Source organism: Calliphora vicina, chromosome 1, assembly GCF_958450345.1.
Source record: "Calliphora vicina chromosome 1, idCalVici1.1, whole genome shotgun sequence".
Lineage (NCBI taxonomy): Eukaryota > Metazoa > Arthropoda > Insecta > Diptera > Calliphoridae > Calliphora > Calliphora vicina.
The window spans coordinates 110,419,372-110,439,340 of NC_088780.1; the positions used below are offsets into that span (position 1 = coordinate 110,419,372).

Genomic DNA, 19,969 nt, shown 5'->3' on the forward strand with positions numbered 1-19,969 from the left:
AATAAATACTATATTTTTTTGGAATTTATATTTATGAAGAGTAGCTTGATTGTTATATGCATGAATGTTTCATTATTGCACTTTAGTTTTGCTGTTGTGACCCCAATGTCCTATTATATATAGGACAACTTAAAAAACCACTTTTTTCAATAAATTTTTAAAAAAACTATAATTGCACTGTTTTTTATTTCTCATTTCCTTCCAAAATAATATAAAATGTTCCACTCAGAGGGTAATAAATTTTAAAATAATAAAAAGTTCTTTCGAAATATTGTTGTCCAAAATATTGAGCGAAATAAGGGTATATCGTACGTGACATAAAACGGAACTCATTTGAGGTACATGTAGAAATATGCGAAAATATTCGAATCGTGATAGGCGTTACGTTTTCTTTTAATTTCTTACACTAAGCGAAATATATTTCCTTTACAATCCGTCATATTTAAATAAAAACAATATTTGGATGATTTTATAATAAATAAAATTTAATATCGTAAAATAAAACAATATATATTCTGTAAATATATGTATACAAAAACTAAAAAAGTGAATAGAAAATATACATTCGGTTTCAATAAACAATTTGACAATAGCATAAAACAATCAGAGTCAAATTCATTTCATACTACAAGCTAATTGGGAGCCTAGTTTTCGCCGCAATTTTGGCCTAAAACATACCTAAAACATTGAAAAATTAAATATAATCAGTTTAAACTATTATTTTTGTCTTTAAAATGTTTTAATATGATCTAAATACTTTTACATAGTAATATTTTATTATTTTCTCCTATTCAAATCATCTTGAAAAAAAGTTTTAAGGGTTTTTGTTTTTTCAGTCGTGGTAGCGATTCTCGTGGAATAGCCCATATATAAAGCATTTATAAACTCGCGACTATGTTTCTGCACACGACTGCCGATGACGTTTTTAAGTGTTATTTTTTTTCAATATCAAAATCATAACGAATGTGTTAAAGTATGAATGAATAAAAGGTAGAAAAAAAAACTTTCTAAATTTATTAAATTTCCCATCAATGATTTAGTTTTCTTCTTCTGGCTTTGGATGGTCGCTATTACTCTTTGTGAGTATGTGAGCACAAAAGTCAGTTGAATCGTTGATAGATTATCGCCTGTAGCCATTGATTATAAATACATATGTGCCCGCCACATGAATTGGGTTAAGGTCGGCCGTTAAAAAATATAAAGATCTCTAAAAATGTATCTGCAATATAATTAGCATATGGTTACGAGATAATTATTAAATGTTTGTTTTTTTCTGTTTGTATTTTCTTTCAGGTATGTGATGTTGTGGTTGTATATTTTACATTTTTTTTATTTTATGAATAAAAACAATTGAGAGATTTTGTGAAGCTGATTGTTTACCATCCAGATGAGATGATGATGCCATTGAAAGTTAACGGTTGTTAAGTAAGTAACAAAAAAAAAACGTCAATAAGAAAGACAAGAAATAAAAATCATGGTGGACGAGGAAGAAATCAAAACATAAACGAAATCTATGTTAAACAATGATGCCAACTATTGACAAAATCAATATTATAAGATTGCCAATAGTTTAAATAGTTTGTTATGTATTTTTCAGAAGAAGGAATATGTGCCAATTGTTTTTAAATTGCATGTTATAGATTTTAATCCAAATTAGTATACATATTGTTAATTTCAAAATTGAAAAAATACGCGATATTCATGTCGTTTGACTTTAATAAGACCATTGTCATTCATAAATTGTTCGAGTATTTGATATTTATTTAATGTTAAATAATTTATGGTTTTGTACCTATATCTGTTTCTCAGTAACATACATTTGAATAATATTACACAAGTCATTTATTTTCCCATATTATTGTATTGAACATATTCATACCTACATAAAATTGATTATAAACAAAAAATTAACAAAAAAAAACCTAATTTATGTTTTTAGCTTATAATGAATGTATTGTTTCTTACATCATGTTGCATTATGTTGTAGGAATAAAAAAGTCCATTGTTTAAGTTTTTTGTCTGTTTTTTTTATTTTTTAATATTTAATTTTTGAAACACGTGATTTCTTGTTGGTTTTAATTTGTTTTTTAAAATTTTTTTTGGCTGCTTGTGGTACAACTTGGAATACCAATTATTTTGAAAATAAAATTTGTTGTGTAGAAAGTTTTTCTTTTTAGTTTTTATTTTTGTAAATTTTTTATGCGATTTTAACTTACATTTTTATAACTTTTACTTTTTTTGGTTTCCAAAAAAAGAAGAGGAAAACAAATAAACCGGTCATATATTGTACTACTACAAATTTTGTTTTTTTCTTTGTACTAGCAGAGTACTGTTTTTTTGTTTGCTTCTTCATGTTCATGTTTCTTATCGTAGGTATAATAAATTTTAACTGTAATTATATAGAAATTAAACTCAAGTTTAACATTTTGAATTTAACTGCACTTAATTTGGATATTGAATCAAACACAGAATATTAAAAGTGTTAATTCATTATAAATTAAAAAACCTCTTATTTAAAGTCGTGATTAAAATTGGCAAAAAATCTCATTTGGAATATGAAATATTCGAAAAATAATGAAAAAATTTAAAACCAAACATTTTTAAGATCATAATAATTTTAGACGTCATTTAATATTATGAAAAACCAAAATACATATGTATGTATACACATTTTTCGAATACAACAAAAAAGCCTGGGGCAGATTCCCGCACTCGTAATCGAAATAAATTTCAAACGCTTATTAGCGTTCAAGTAAAAACTCGTTCGTTATTGAGCACAATCATTTTAATTTTCTATACATTTTATTCGATATAGAATAAGAGATTCCCAAAAATAAAAAAATCGCACGTTCGACTAAGTATTCGACCGTGTTCGACTGCGGTAATTAGCCCCCTGTTTTTCTTTTAATCCAATATCTAGGCCATACAATATGTCTATGATACTACAGTTTACGAAATTATTTCTTGGAAAAAATACTTAAACTTTGATCTGATTTCAATAAAAAAAACTTAATCATCATTTAAACAAAAATCAAATTTTTTCCTACATGCCAAATTAAACAAAATATTCTTCCTATTTTTAAATTGTTTATATCTCTATAAATAATAAAAATAAATGTTTTCATTTAGATCATAATGTGAATAATTTCATTAACAATTTAGATTCGAAGAAATTTCAATAATTTAGCAAAACACAAAACGATTAATACAAAACTAAACAAACCAATATTTAACTCAAAGTTCAGGTGAACTGAAAATATTTTTCCATTTGGTTTTGTTTGCTATTTTTGGTGGTTTTGTTTTGAAATACAGAAAATGTGTGCTTGTACGCTTTCATTCATTTCATTTTAAGGGGTGTCCCGAAATGCTTTTTAACAGACCTGAATCCCATAGAAACCTTTAGGAAATTGTAGATCGCAAAATATTGAGTCAAAATTATACCTCGAAGGAAACTTCATCAGTTTCCATTGTTTTGTCAATACCATAATAAATAATTTATATTATTAATAAAAAAATAAAAATTTCATACGAAATATTTAAATATTTAAAAAAGTTTCCATTGTATTGTCAACCACTATTCGTTATGAGAAGAATTTTGATCGAAAATGCCTTTATTGTTTTTCAAAATATTCTTCCTAAAGATCAGTAAATCCCCACCTAAAATGCAAACTGCAAATATTTATTATTTGAATAATTTTACAGGAGAAGCAAAAAACTAATTCAAATATTATTGTAATCAGTGCGTTTGAGCTTTGTGAGTCGGAATTTATTTCAAGGCAAGTGGTTGCAATACCTCAGATTTTGGTTAATTTACGGCCATTTTCGACGACCATTCGATTTAATTCAGCATATGTAGGTTTTAGAACAGTTTAAATACAGATCCACTTTAATACATCCTTATCTGTCATATTTCTCAAATATATTTTTATCAAGAACAAATATTTATTTTATTGGCAGAAGAAATTATTTAAAATAATCTAAGCTCTTAACGATGCTATAAATATCCGGATTGATTGTTATAGTTGATTGGTATTGACATATCTCACAACATAAGCCTTGCTAATTTTAAAATAAAACGCTTTCCACAGTTTGCCCATTTCTGCTTTAATATACATTTTTAATTTGTTTTTTTTTCGTTTATATTAAAGTTTATACATTTTCTTGCTGTTTTCTTTGGCTGTTAAGCGTGTTTCATTAATTTTATTGATGAAAGATATTTAGCAAAAACTTTTTCGGGATTTTCTTATTTTAAATGATTTATTGTTGTTTTTAATTTCACCGTAAATACGTAACGTACGAATCAAGAAAGTTTTATTAAAATACAAACAAAAATCTGTGTAGTTCTTACGGAGAAAAGAAAACATAAGTTTTGTGTAAAGTTTGTTAAGATGAATAACCAATAAACAGTGAAACTCAAAATTATAAGAAATTCCATTTCAAATTCTAATTGGAAGTTCTAAAATTAGTTGAGATTTTAAAAAATACTTATCTATCAAACTTATCAGTTTTTTTATCAAAACTTATCAGTCCATTTGTTTTTTTTTGCGGTTATGTCCTAAAATTCACTGATGTATTTTACTTAAGGAAATTAACAATTATTACATTATTTTATGTGAAACTCTGAAATTATCGAGTAATTATTTTTTCGAAAACAATTTGTAAATACTCGAGTAGTCATATTTTGGCGATCACTATTTAGAATGGTCTTCTTCAGTTAATTTCGATGTGTTTAAAAACTTGAAAATTCCACAATGGTATTTTATTGATTATTTCTTACAATAAATAAATAATTTTCAATATGTATAACTGTAAACAGCGATATTTTAATATGTTTCTTCTTTGTAGTATAAACAATAGAAATTATACAATGTTTTGTATTATTTTTCTTTTCTTTTGCAACACCAAATTTAAACTTTTATTCTCAGCATTTATCTGTAGTCATTTGAATGCTATAAAAATAATGAATGTCAGGGTAGGGAAAAGAAAACATTTACAAACTGACTCAAACGTATTGTGTTCACTAATAAATATTTAACAGAAATACAATGATTATAATAATAAATCTTCTTGGCAATATGTAAAACTGAGAGAAAAAAACAGTTTTCATATTTAAATATAGAATCAAAGACCTTTATGTGTAAATTTCTAGCAAACTGACCTTCACTGAAGCGTAACCCAAGATTTTAAAGATTTTTTTTATTCCAAAAATAATTTGCACAATTTCAAAAGGAAAATTTGTTCTAATGTTATTTTTTTATTCTAAAAAATAAACAAATATTCTCGTGTAAATATTTGTGGTGTTTGCGTCAAAATATTTTCAACTATAAATAAACGAAAGATTTGTAATAAAAATACAATTGTACGATTTTATTTTGTTTAAATCATTAAAGAGTGCGTCGACAAAAACACGAGTACAAATTAACAATTTCTTTTTTGCTCAAAATACATTATAAATATACATATATAAATTGAATTTTCAAAATCAGTTGTTGTTATTTTTTTTTTTGTTCGTACGGAGAAAAAATATTCAAATTTATTTGTATTGAACTTAGACAAAAGTTCAGTAATGACCTAATGAATGAGAGGAAACTGAAGAGGCCTGCAATATGAAATCAAAGCCAAAGAGGTGAGGACTGAATCAAACCAAAAAAAATCTATTTACTCGGGGTTAAAGTTTATTTGGGCTTATGACAAAATTTAAAAATTTCTAGATATGAATGCTGGGAAGAAAGTTAAAATCTAAAAGGTACCGGCTTCCTATGTTTCAGATGCTACAATAAATGATTTTACTCTTAATTCTCACATATTCCAGTAATATTTTTACTCAAATGTTTACATGTTACATTTTTTTATCGACGCAGTCCTTATTTGTATTTGTTAGTATTTTAATAAAAATCCATAAAATGTTGAAAAAACGCATAAAATATTTTACATTATTTTCGAAAATTGTAAAAAGAAAATATTTGTATTATGATAGGCATATTACACACTTTTTATAACATCCATTCAGTTTGTCACAACACACCGACATATTGGTTGTAGAGTCACAAAAGTATATACTAAATATTCAATTAATAGATCAAAATATTCTCAAGAAATTTGGTATTTTTGTAATATTTCATTATTTACTTATAGTAACAAAAAAAAAATACCAGAATATATTTAATTAAATTTCGAAAATAGAAAACAAACTAAAATTTATTCATTACAAAGGTTTGAAAGATTTGACTCAATTTTCAAAATCTATTCTTAAACATTATATTCAAGCATTCATCAGAAATTAATTCGATAATTCATTCTTTATAGAATTAATTCTTTATTGAGTCATTCAAGTTTTCTGTAATTCAAATCCATTACAAAATAGCTTAATAAAACGTATTGAATGAATTGCTTAAGTTTAATTTTATTCAATTCATGATAAAAAACTAAACAAATAGAAATTGAATGAAGAGAAAATATTTCAATTTCAAAAATATACTCATTCAAAGGTTGAAAGGTGAATTTTATTATGAATTAATTAGAATTGAATGAATTGTATTCAAATAGATGTACATAGGTATATTCACTAAAGAATTACAATTTTCATTAAATCCCGAACTATTTTACTTCGAATCCATAACATTTTCTTCCAAATATTTCATCGTTTAAATTTAAAAAATTTGACTAACAAAATATATGTATTTTCTTTCTTTTTTTAATTTCCACTCACTCTTTATTCCTAGAAACCTGCAGACAATTAAACGTGAAATTTTATTGAAATGTTTGTTGTCGTTTGTTTTTCTCTTATTTTTAATATAAATTAAAATGGCCAATGATGACACAAAACATTTAAAACATAAAACCCCCCTAGACAAAAAACGTCAAAAAAGTGTTTGCTCTTCATTATGAAAACAACGCACGAAAGCTTTAACAACAAATAACATTTAAATCATTTAAGTGGAATTATTGAACATTTACAAAATAAAAAATACGATTTTCATCAAAACATTGCTACATACATTAGTGGTATGCACGTGCTTACACTGTCACCAATATGTTTGAATACAAAAAGATGTATTCTTTAAGATTTTTCAAATTATTCCCCACAAATTGAAAATTACTTAAAGCATTTCAGTGAAAAATAGTGTCTAGTGTTTGTATACATTTGATTCCACCTGTACATTTAGGAACCTACTTATTAATGATGATGTGTCATCATATGACAGCTTCTTAAAAAATACTAAAAACGTTCATACAAAACACTCACATATGCAACCCAATTACAATAATGAGAGAAAATAAATTAAGAAAAATTATTAAATAATTCATAAGAATTAAGAAAATAATAAAAGAAATTAAATGAAGAAATCATACATACAACAGCCGCAGCACAATACTAAAACGCCAGGCAACATACTAAAATAAAAGAGTTTATCATGTGTATAATACCACATGTTAACGAAATAATGAAAGAATCCACAGCAATGGGACAACATTTTTCTAGTGGACAGACCGACAGACACCAACAAAAAAAAAAATAACAGAACAGAAAGTTCCTCTCATAAATTTGTTTGGATGGGTCTGGAATATAAATTATAATCATGGCAATCACCACCAACAACAAGAACAAACAAGTGTGCTGAGGCAAAATACATACTTCTTAGAAAAAAAGAGAAAACTACAACAACCATAAAAGGGGTTTTTTCGAAAACAAAACATAAACAAATTGCTTACATTTTGGGGGCAAAAAAAGTAACATCACAAACGGAGAACAAAGACGATAATAAAGAATAATGACGCCGTTGGCCTTTTTGTTGCCTCAGGCAAAGACATGTTTTTGATTTCGAAACAATATTTGAACACAATAAAGCAATCTAAAAAGAATATGGAATAGTACGAGCTTATTTGAAAATATGTAGTCCAAAGAGTTTTGAACTTTGTGGTTAATTGAAAAAATTTATGTTAAAAAAATTTTAAAAATAACTTGCAAATATTTCAAGATAGCAACAAGTCTATATCTACAAAAATAAAAAAATCTTTAATTGTCAATCGGGGCATTCCGTGATCAATTAAATCCACAAAACAAATAAAAAACCACAGTTTTTTCAATGAATATACAAGGTGGCTTTTTTTAAATGTTTATTTCGACCATTATTTTGTTTTCCTTACATTTGTCATGTAGACGCTACAATTGCTTTAGAGCATTTTCAATAAACTTAAAGAAGAATAAAGTAAGACATTAGAGGATCTGAAAATGCATCCTTTAAAATGTCCTGATGAAACCACATGTCTTTCAGTCCCAATTCCTCAATATGCAGCAACAATAACTTGGAGATCGTGGTTCTGTATCGTTCTCCAATCACAGTTATGAACCCATTCCCAGGCATTTTTTAATACAAAAATTAAAAAATTCAAACAATCAGTCAAAATTCAGAACCATTTCTTACATAGGCATCCAGACAGCCTATGTAAAAAATCTAGATGAGATATTTCGAATCTAGACAGCAAGTCAAACCTTTGCCACCTCTTACATTTATCAACATACGTAAGAGGCTACTATGAGAAAGTACAGTGGAACTGGTGCAGACACAATTGGAGATGCAACTTGTCTATCCTAGACGACATTGAGTTTCTCAAAATGGAACCCTATTGGAAAGAAGAGATTGAACATCTCGAGATATTCTAGGGACAATATTAGGGTATTCATTCGACTAATGATCGTTCGATTAATCGAATAATTTCTTACGAATAATTATTCGAACAATTTAAAAATGGACATTTTCGAATAACGAATAATTCGAACAATTTTAAGTAGAATAATCGAATAAAACGAATAAATGTTCATATATGTATGTATATTTAAATTTATTAAATTGCTTAAAATTTTTCATAATTTCAAATTTAAATAAGTAATAATGACTCACTAAAATTGTATTGTTTCTGAAATTCGACAAATAACTAAAGACAAAGGGATCGCTGTAGATGAGTGTTCCGATAGCTCCTTCTACAAATATATAAATATTACTGCAAGAAGTTACAATTCTAAAAACAAATCTTTCAAAATGTTTAACTTATGACTTGAACCAATGAAAATAAAAGGCACGGAATAAAATATTTGTTATTCAGCTGGCGAAATATTAGAAGAATCGAAATTAATATTCAAAATTTTAACTTAGATTAAAGTGGAGTTGAATGTGATGGAGAATGTGATTTTGAAACGGAAATATGTAGTGAATAATTAATTCACTTAAGAATTAGTTACGTTTATATTGTATTTGAATTAAGAATCATGTCCAACTAGCTCAAATTTTTTAAAGCATATCTCCAAAACGGAAACTAAAGGGTTTGCTAGTCAATTGTTTTGTAGATTGTTCGGGAGTTAATCTGATCAGAATATTTCTGTTGAAAATTTAATGATGGACTTTGTTTTCGAATGTTTTTAACATTATCAATACTTGTATTGTTAACTTTAACGTTATTTTTTTGTTTTTCTTTAACAATTAAATATTAAAAAACTGACATCAAAACTTCATTCTTTACCGTTTTTAAAAAAAATAAATTATTCGAATAATTCGATTAATTTTAAACGTGTGATCGAATTATTCGAACAAGTTAAAATCTCTTAATCGAATTATTCGTTTTATTCGAACAAGAGAAAAATCGAATAATTCGAATACCCTAGACAATATACAATATAATCAAATTATCCAGTCTAAATGACCAAATTTTGTTCTTTTAGTGACAAAATTTTGGTTATTTAAGTCGTATTAACCTGATTTTCTGTTGTTAGTATTGAAGAAAATAACCATTTAATCGAATCATTCGATAGGCAACAAATCACAATGAATCTGTATTATCTATGCAGAAATAATACTGTAACTTTAAGAAGTACACAGAGAAAACAGATTCGTGATATCAACCGAATTTGTTACCATTACAAAATTTTAAAAGGGGTAACAAAAGTTTGGTTACATCAACCGAAATTCTCTTTGTCAAAAGACTTTCTATTGATAGAACCCAAAAATTCTATGTATGCAACCGAATATTGGTACCGACTTCTTCGCTCTACGTTACACCTATAAAAGTTGTTGATCACTTATTCAAAGTGTGTTTTAGGCGAGCATGTTTTCTTGAATTCTGAATCGACTTAAAATATATATATAGACGACTGTTAACAGAACGTTTTGATACCTTACAGCTTTATCTTAAATCTTCCATATTTTATTAAACGAAGGCCACAACTTTCGTATGGGTTTCAAAAACATATTTAGTTACATATAACTTATTGAAATATATGGAAAATCTAAACATAAGTTGGCACATTTCAGAAAAAAAATGAACTAATGTTTCGAAGTTCGATTTTAAGGGGACAAAAATATTCACACAGTTTCTAATTTTTAATAGGAAAATAGTTTTTTTTAATAGTTTAATATTTTGTGGAGCAGCCTAACAGTTTGGAGAAGGCCAAACACTGAATTGGAAAATAAAAAAATAATAAATAAAAAAATATTTATTTACATATAAATTAATATTTTTCTGAAACACGTACGAAAGTTGTGCCCTTCGTTTAAAAAATATGGAAGATTAAAGATAAATCTGTATGCTGTGTGAATATTTAAGTCCGGCACTGTATATATCTGTCTCTATTCATCATACTTGCTGAACATTATACACAAATGAAAACTGGGATTCCCCGGGTAAATACCAAAGCCATGCTTTTCTTATCCTTCATAAGATCTTCGGGTAAAATTTTACTTATTTTGAAATTAAAATTAAATTTTTTCTAAAAATAAGTGGTTGATATTTTTGATATTTTATGACTTTAATTTAATTTTCTATTTGTATCAAATTTGATCCGACGATCGTTAACGTCAGTAAATTTGAAGACCTTATGAAGGTAAAATAATCTCTTAGCAATAAAACACAGTATAAATGCTTTGGAGTATATCGATTTTTTTAAAGTTTTTAATATATATAACTCATAAAAACACACTTTTAGAAAAAACCGGCTATTCGAGGAGAAAACCCCGGTTTCTTCGATATTCGAAATGTGAGCTTTTCAAAAAAACCGAAACCGACCTTACCAAAAAAACCGAACCGGGCCGATCACCCTAGTATGTTCATATGAATAAAACTGTCATAACAAAAAAATAATGAGTTTGACGGACTGTGCGTCTACAATAAATTGATCAGCTTCGATGTGTGTAGAAACACTTCCCACTCACTCATTCACTTGTATTCTTAATTCAACAACATGTCATAATCGCAAATTAAATACTTGATGACACTTAAAGTGTATCAATTTCTTCTCACTTAACACTTAATAGACGGACTGACAAATTGTGAAGAAAAAATTGTACAAAACAATATTTATTTATAATTTATTGTACTCATACATACATATTTATTTGTTTTTCTTTTTCACATGTGGATGCGTTTAGAATTAAGAGTGTCATGTGTGCTGCGTGTTTGTGGCTGGTGTGACAACACTGACAGCATGGAAGTGTTGTCATTACTTTTTCTTTTGAACAATGGGGCGATGGGGATTCCCTTGATGCCAACCAATATCTTAATAGTTCATTGGAATTGTTGGCAAATTAAAAATTTATTTGTACAATTTTATTAGAATTGATTTAACGTCAAAGAAAAAACTTTTTTTATTTTTATGTGGCTGTATAAAAATGCTTATTTTCAACTATTTATTTTATTGTTACTAATTGTTGGGTAGTCTAAGTTATTGCGTTTATGAAATTAAAAGTTCCTGGTTCAACTCCCGCTGATGACAATAAATTATGGATTTATTATTTAAGTTTATTGGGTAAATAAAGTTTCCTTAGAAGTGATAATTAAGGAAATGTCGTTAGATCGCTAGTAATAATAGTAATATTACTTTTACATTTGAACAATTTGTGTATGGATTTCCACATTTTATTTAAACTATAGATTTTCTCCAATTGCCTAAACATTTTAGTGAAAATATGTTTCTCTATTTTCCATTTCTGCCAATATATTTCTATTGTTACAACACAAAAAAACAAAAACTTGTATCTTCAAATCAAAGGAAATGAATTGATTTCACACCTTTTATAATGGTAACACTTTCAACGAAATAAGAACAAACAATAAGAACAAAAACATAACTCTTCTCTCTCTTTTTTTTTAAATTCATAATTGTCTGCCCGAAAAAAGGTTGAGGTTAACCGCACATCCGCTTTCGCAAAATACATTTGAAAATGTGTGAACGCAATTTTTGTTCGAAAACAAAAACTAAAAAAAAAATGCTAAGAAAAGAACAATAAAATTGTTTATTTTTAAAATATAAAATTTAAATGTTTACACAAGATCCATTTTATATTTAATAGCAAGCTACACTCCTTTATTTACATACACATTTCGATGATGATGATGTTTATTTGCTGTTACTAAACTATTGCAAATTTACTACACAAATACAAGAAATAAGTTAATAAAAACAAAAAAGACCAATGACAGTGTGTGAAAAAAATTAGAACGTTAGTGTGGAGGAGTATATCCCACAGAGTCGATCGTGTACTCTATACAGAATCGATCGTCTACTCCATACAGATCCGATGGTCTAGACTCTAGAGCATCGTCGTCCTAACCTATCCCGATTTTGATCACAGCTCTTATTGAATGTTACTGTACTGATTTTATTTGATACAGAGACCTAATTTTGAACAAATTCTAATGTCAAGTTTTATTAATTTTTTGATTTTTGCCAAATAAACTTAAGAAACTGATGTGCTGTTAAAATTTCCTAGTGTAGCTTAATATTGACCATACCAATGAATTTCTATTTCCAAAATATATATACAAATTGTACTATAATTGCCAAAATAAAGATTGCAATAAAAAATTTTAATGTTTAACACAAAATTTGTTGTTTTTTTCCTCCACTATCAAAACATTTAGCGCATCTGTTCAAGCAGCGCTGGTAAACATTATTTTTTCAAAACAAAAAAACACAACAACAACAACAAAAGAACAATAATAAATGATTTCAACGAAAATAATACACACAACATATTATTTGCTAATATGAAAATAAACATTTGAAAATTAAGTTTTTTTTTCTGCCGTATAACAAAATACTTTGATAATCAAGACCATTTTCCATGAAATCATCATTATAATTTTGTTCGTCTGTGATTAGATCAAGATTTTGAAAGTTGGTTGGTTGCCTCACTCACCCACCTTACATACAAAAATAAAAGAAAACTCTCTTAGTTTGAACATGTTGTGTGGTACAATAGGTCGAGTTATATTCGAATTTATTTGTTTAATTTGCTATTCATTCACATAACATAGTTAGAACCGCCAGCCATTCATGTATCCACTTGAATTTATAGTGTTTTTGTAGTTTCCCTACCACAGATTCGAGGGGAAGTTTAAGAGCCGTCATCAATCGACATAATAGTCCAAAAATCTACATGATTTTATTTTAATTGAGTTTTAATCACTCACATACATAAAATGTGTAATTTATGCAATTATTTTGTATTTTGACTTTAATTTTTTCTCCATTTTATTTACAATTACATGGTAATTAAACAGTTGTGCTGGAATATACGAGGGTTATTAGCTATGCTTTGAAAAATTCCAACACGGATACAGATATGTATGTCAAACGTATTCGTTGCGATTTGTTGCCAATCAAATTATTCGATTATATCTGTAGATCCTTTTTGTCGCCAGCAATATGAAGTCTGTTACGATTAAAATAATAAACAACATAAAAATTCGCGTACGTCTTAATACAATACATTTTAATTTCTCAAAGAATTTTATGAAACATTTAAGAATATTAATATTTAGAGAAGATTAGTTTTATACATGCATTCTAATTTGAAAAAGTTCGCTTTCGAAACGAATTTCGGATTTTTTCACATTTAACCGATAACAACTACGCCCGGACAAATATAACATTATATTATAAACCCGGCCCAAGGTCGCCAATGCAGACATAAAGTTATGCTTAAAAAATCGAAATCCGCATTTTTATTTTTGTGAAGAAATATAAAAGAATTATTACTATGGATCAATGCCCAAAAATTACACAACAGAGTTCCCAACACATAGTCATTTACAGATTAGACTCTTCAAATTATACTATCATTGAAACAGTTATGTTTTAAAAATATAATAGCTCTTCTGAGAAAACGAGGATATATTAATTTTAATATCTTGGGATTGCATTTGAAGTTGCAAAATCTTCGGGTATAAAACACTCTAATAGTTCAAAATTAAAACCAAAAAAAAAGTTTTAAAGTAAGACGAAAACAAATTATTAAAAATTGGAATAATATGCATTCTGAAGTAATATATAACAAAATATGCACTATCTATAAAATATGGAAATATTAGAACACTCGATCGATTAGTTTAAATTTACAAACTAAATCTCACTATTATTTGTATAAGAAATTAAAATTTCGGGAATTTATTTATAAGTTCTCATTAAAATTGCAGTGTTATTTCTGAACAGATAAAGCAGATTCGTGCTATTTCAATATTTCAATTGTATCCATAGACTTTTTAATACCAGCAAAGGAAAATCAGTTGACATAGAAGAATTAGCATTTAAATAACCTAATTTTGGTCAGCCGCAACAAAAAAATGGGTAATTTTGATTGAATTAAATATAATTTTAGTTATCACAACTAAAACTATTTGCTCTGTGTTTTTTTTAAACCGGAAACATGACTTTTCTAGTAGGTCGACTAAATATGTATGGAAATTTTAAGTACTTAAAGGAAATATTAAGATTATTAATTTTCAAACTTAAAAAGATATTCATATTTAGAGAAAATAATATGATTTTTAAAAAAATACATACATTATTAAATTTTTTAGAGATTATTTGAATTTTTGACTTAATTTAGTATTAACAAGTAAGAAAGTGAAATTTTGAATTCCCTACACTATTTATGAATTTATGTGTATACCAAAATGTTTAAGAGATTTAGTGGGTCTTATATGGGAGCTATGACTAATTATGGACCGATCATCTAAAATTAGGTGACATGATCGCATATATAAAACTTTTTCGAGCGAAATTTGTGCAGATACCAATTTCGAGAGGACATTTGTATGATGGTTAGGTGAAATAATTAGACTCATATTTTTGGGCGTTACAAACGCATATCATCATCCCAAAATTTTTCCGGGAACGGAAAAAGTCCGGGAAATTAGTAAACCTATTACAATCTCTTAATATCTTCATATTCAACATAATTTGTGGTTAGAAAACTCCAAGGCTTAATCACAATTTGAATAATATTTTCTTAATTTTTTCTAATTTGTGTTGAATGATAAGGGACATTAAATGAAATGTGACAGACCAACCAATTTCATTTATTGGACACAATCGCACACACTCTTTAACATTGAAAAGAGAAAGTTCTTCAATAACAAAGTGCATGTGTATGTGTGTCTCTCAGGACATATTGATAAAACAACAAACAAACAAACAACAAACAGCTATTGTAATAACAATAACACAAGAAGCAATAATAATAAATATTATTGAAAAACGAAAAACGAGTACATATCAAATATCATTGGTAAATGATAAAATATAAAAAAACCTTTTAAATTTAAAAACTGTGTGTGCTTGTACACATTCATGCATACATAGATACATATAAGATTATATTGAACAAGGATACAAAAAAATAAAACTCACATGTATGCAATAAATTAAATAAAATATTTTGTCAGCGACCAAAAATAAAAATTTTATTTTATGTTTTCAAATAGTTTTTAGTTTTAAATAAATGAGAAATATATTGAAGGTCACATTTTTAACACAAAAAAAAAACGTCAGCAAAAGGAAAAATTAAACAAGTAGTTCAATCAACTTTTAAGCTTTTATTCTGTTTTCAATTCCTTTCAGTGAATGTGTATGTGGCTTTAAAAGTCTTTGCTACCAAGTTCACGTTATACATATTGCCGAGTCAGACATTGTAAATGCTTAATTCTTTAATTTAATTAAACTTATTAATGGTAATTCATTTATTTTCTCCATCAAATTATCGTAAAATAGAAATAAAATGGAGGAAAGGTGTTTTCATGCTATTATTTAAAGAAACATTATATTCCAAAATAAGAATGTATTAAATTCGCACACTACAATTAATATTCGAAGTTAGCTAAAGTATTCATTATTTGTATAAGCATTTAAATTTTTTATAATTATACAATTGTAAAGGCTCTATGCTAGGAATTTATGAATTATATCCTTTGAAATTCTGTTTTTTTTTCTTCGTCTTCATACTCGTATGTTTATTTATATAAAACTAGAAGCGCATATATTTATATCAATATATTATATTAAAATATTGATTTTAAACCATATTTAAAATATGTATACGCTACTCTTGTATTTCTTTTCTGCCTTGTAAACGTTTTTTGCTTTTATTCTTTATAGTACTTAAACTACATTTGCTGCTGCTGATGTTTAAGCACAACAAAACTAAAGATTTATGCAATAAAAATGAACGGTTTAGTACAATTTATAGAAAACAAAGATGTACAAAATTCTATATACTTACATATATACTTTGCTATAAGTGCGGATCCAGAGGGGGTGAAATAGGAATTCCCCCCCAAAGCAAAAACTTTTCATATAAAAAATGTATAAAAAGAAAAATGTAGAACAAAATTTAATTTACAAACACAATTAGTTGACCTGTATCCACGCCTGACTTATAGTATCCAATAGTACATTTTATGTTAAAGACAAGTTCAGAAGTAGTTTTTAAAATAGGCAAACTGTATAACGTTGCCGTGCTGGAAATTAGATATTTTATTGTTCTAAACTTTGTATTGAATATTTCTTTTATATATTGAGAAGATCGGTTCATATATAATATCTTTAAACCCGCATTTTTATACCCGTTAGTAACACATAAAAATATTCATCGCAGACCCACAAAAGTATATATTCTGGGTTCTTATGAAATTGGACGGACATAGATAGATCGTCTGTCTGTCAGTTCAAACACAAAAATTGCTAGCTGGCTGAAATTTTCCACAAATACTCTCAGATAAGGTTTGTTTAATATTGAAAATGTGCAATATCGGTCCATGATTTCACCTAGCCTCCATACAAATGTCCCCCGGATTACTGTAGTTAGTAGTTATAAATATGTTGATTATGAGGCAATCCTGATAATATAATTTGCACAAATTATTTCTAATTACTCTGAAATAATACTGTGAAGTATAGCGAAAATCGGACAACAATCCCAGAATGAATTTTCTGATAAATATATGTATTTTGAATAGAAAATAGTATGTATAACAGTATTTTCTATAGAAAATTTTGTGTATAAAAACATTTTCTATAAAAAAAATTATATAGAAAACCTCTTGTATATAACAGTATTTTCTATATAAAATATTTTTAATATAACTGTATTTTCTATAGAAAATATTTTGTGTATAATAGTATTTTCTATAGAAAATCTTCGGAATACGAATATTTTTTTATGTATAACAGTATTTTCTATAGAAAATCTTGTGTGTAACAATATTGTTAGAGTACCATAAAAGTCGCTAATAAAGAAGAAATTTAAATTTTAATATACAACAAGGGTACTACTCATTTAAACGTTTAAGTTTCCCATTTGTGCAAATGTGCAAATTTGCGCGACGTGTTTCATGAACCCACCTTTTCAATTTTGTGCAAGTTTATACAGAAAATTTATATTTGATAAAAATCATGACACACCAATATAAGGTACACTCAGTAGAAAATAAATTCTCAATTATACAATTCTTGTAACAAAACAAAAGAGGAGTGTAAAAATGCACAGATTGCACAGTTTGCGAGACATTTAGCGTTTACATGAGGGCCCTTAATATATTAAGTCCAACTAATAGATTTTAGGGAGAACTGTTGAGGTTCTGATAAACGAATTCGAACGATTTAGTTTTATTAACCGAATTTTTCTGCTGTGGCTGAAGTGTTGGGGTTACAAATATTCGATTATTTTTTATCAAAATTCTTATTTGTCAAATATTTTAGAATCGATAAAATCTCTGGATTTAACAAAAATTTCGTATGAATTTTTAGAAAAATATTCCCGGGAATTCCCGGAAAAATTTCCGTGAGTAGGAAACCTAATACCCACATCCATAATATAAAAATACAAATACTACTGGCATGATTTTATTGTACAACGTTTTTAAATATCTAACTGTGAGAGAAGTAGGAAAAAAAAATAAACTGAGTTATGTCCTTAAATTAAGATTCCTATAAGAAATTTCCAATTGGGTAGAATTTGAACAACAAAACATAAGCGTATGTGTGTATATAGAATTTTCCATATGCTGCAGTAAAGAAGGTTCTTTATTTTTCATCATCAATATGAAAATAAAATTACGATTTTTATGACATTTACATGTTTTAAAGTCGAATGAATAAAATTAAATATTTAGAAAACGATTAAATCTTATGATTAAAGATTTTGACAAAGCCATGTCATTGGTTGGGGAACAGTTGCAGAAATTGCTAAACGTACATATTTGAAAAAAAAAATTAATTTTTGAAACTGCTTGATTTTTTAAGGGATAACCAATGCTTGATTGCTTCAACCGAAATTCTTCTTTATCAAATGACTTTCAGTTGTTAGAACCGAAAAATTCCATGTGTGCAACCGAATCATTCGATTGGAAACAAATTCGGTTGTTATCACGAATCTGTTTTCTCTGTGTATACATTAGGGTATTCAATTAATCGGGTTTCTGGTTTAATCGGTTAATCGAGCAAATAATTAATCGGGGTTTAGATTTATTCGGTTAATAATCGGTTAATTTTAAATTATTCGATTAACCGAATAATTTATATTTAAATGTTAAACTGAAACTAAATCACGAATTTTGTGTACTTATTGAAGTATTTTATTAATAAAAAGAACAAAAACATAAAAAATAAACAAACATATCACCAAAAAGTAAATAATTTTCTTTAGTTTTAATAAAACTCGACTTGGAAAAAACTCTCTCGTTGGAGATGTTGGAGAAATCGAAAATAAGACGTGATAAAGAATATCCAATTTGTCAGTTATTTTTTTAGTTTTTTCGAAGCATATAAAATCCTCCATTATACCATTGGAGTGCTTTTGGATTTTTTAGATTTTAAATACTTTTAATAATTTCGATAAGTTCTGATAAAAATTCGTTTCAGTAGAGTCTCCAGTTTCGTCTATTATCATGTTCTCATCCGACAATACATGTAAAGTTATTATACTCACTAAACATATTTTTTGAATGCTCGAAAAAATATGTAATTTTACTTTGACATTTGTATTTGAATTAAAATGGAAAATTAAAAATAAAAAAATATGTTAAAGTGCAAAAAAAATAAATTTCGGTTAATCGGTTAACCGACACAAATTAATCGGTTTATTCGTTATTTGAAAATCGGCAATTTTGAATTATTCGAACAGTTAACCGAACAAAATTAATCGGTTAACCGATTAACGGTTAACCGATTGAATACCCTAGTATACATATATTAACCTCCATTTTCTCATTGCCTGTTTATTCCTTAAACTAACGATAGACTTGCCTGTTAAAATAATGTTTGAATGCAAACTGTCAGTATATCATTAAATTAAAAAATAACCAGAAATTAAGAAACAGTGGATAAGAATTATTTAATAATAGTTTATTTAAATAAGAGAGAGTTTTGGATCGCGTGGTTAAACATAGTATAGATTTATTTAGAAATTATAAATAAAATTTTAATTTACCTTGATACTATGAAAACAGTCCAAATTTAGAAAAATTCCAATCTGAAAAAATAGAATTTTATTTCAGTAAATAAAATGTTTAATTTAAATAAAATTAAAATTTTAAAATTTTTTAAATTTTTTCGCCAGATAATTTTGCAAAATTAAATGAATTAATTTTGCAATTCTCTGTTCTATATTGGATTTTTTAACCAGTCTTAACAAAGTTT

The 19,969-nt window shown here is 26.8% G+C and overlaps 1 protein-coding gene across 2 annotated transcripts in view; it reads left to right on the forward strand.

The window, feature by feature from the left end:
* The window catches only part of Hmgcr (HMG coenzyme A reductase), a 65,481-nt gene that overhangs the window by 28,371 nt on the left and 17,141 nt on the right, over nt 1–19,969 (forward strand). Inside the window, exon 2 of one of the 2 annotated variants that reach the window (XM_065515499.1) lies at nt 1,294–1,425. The exons of the other annotated variant lie outside the window; for it this stretch is intronic. The gene's annotated coding sequence lies outside the window, so the exon portion shown is untranslated. The remainder of the gene's footprint in view (nt 1–1,293; nt 1,426–19,969) is intronic. 2 annotated transcript variants of the gene reach the window in all.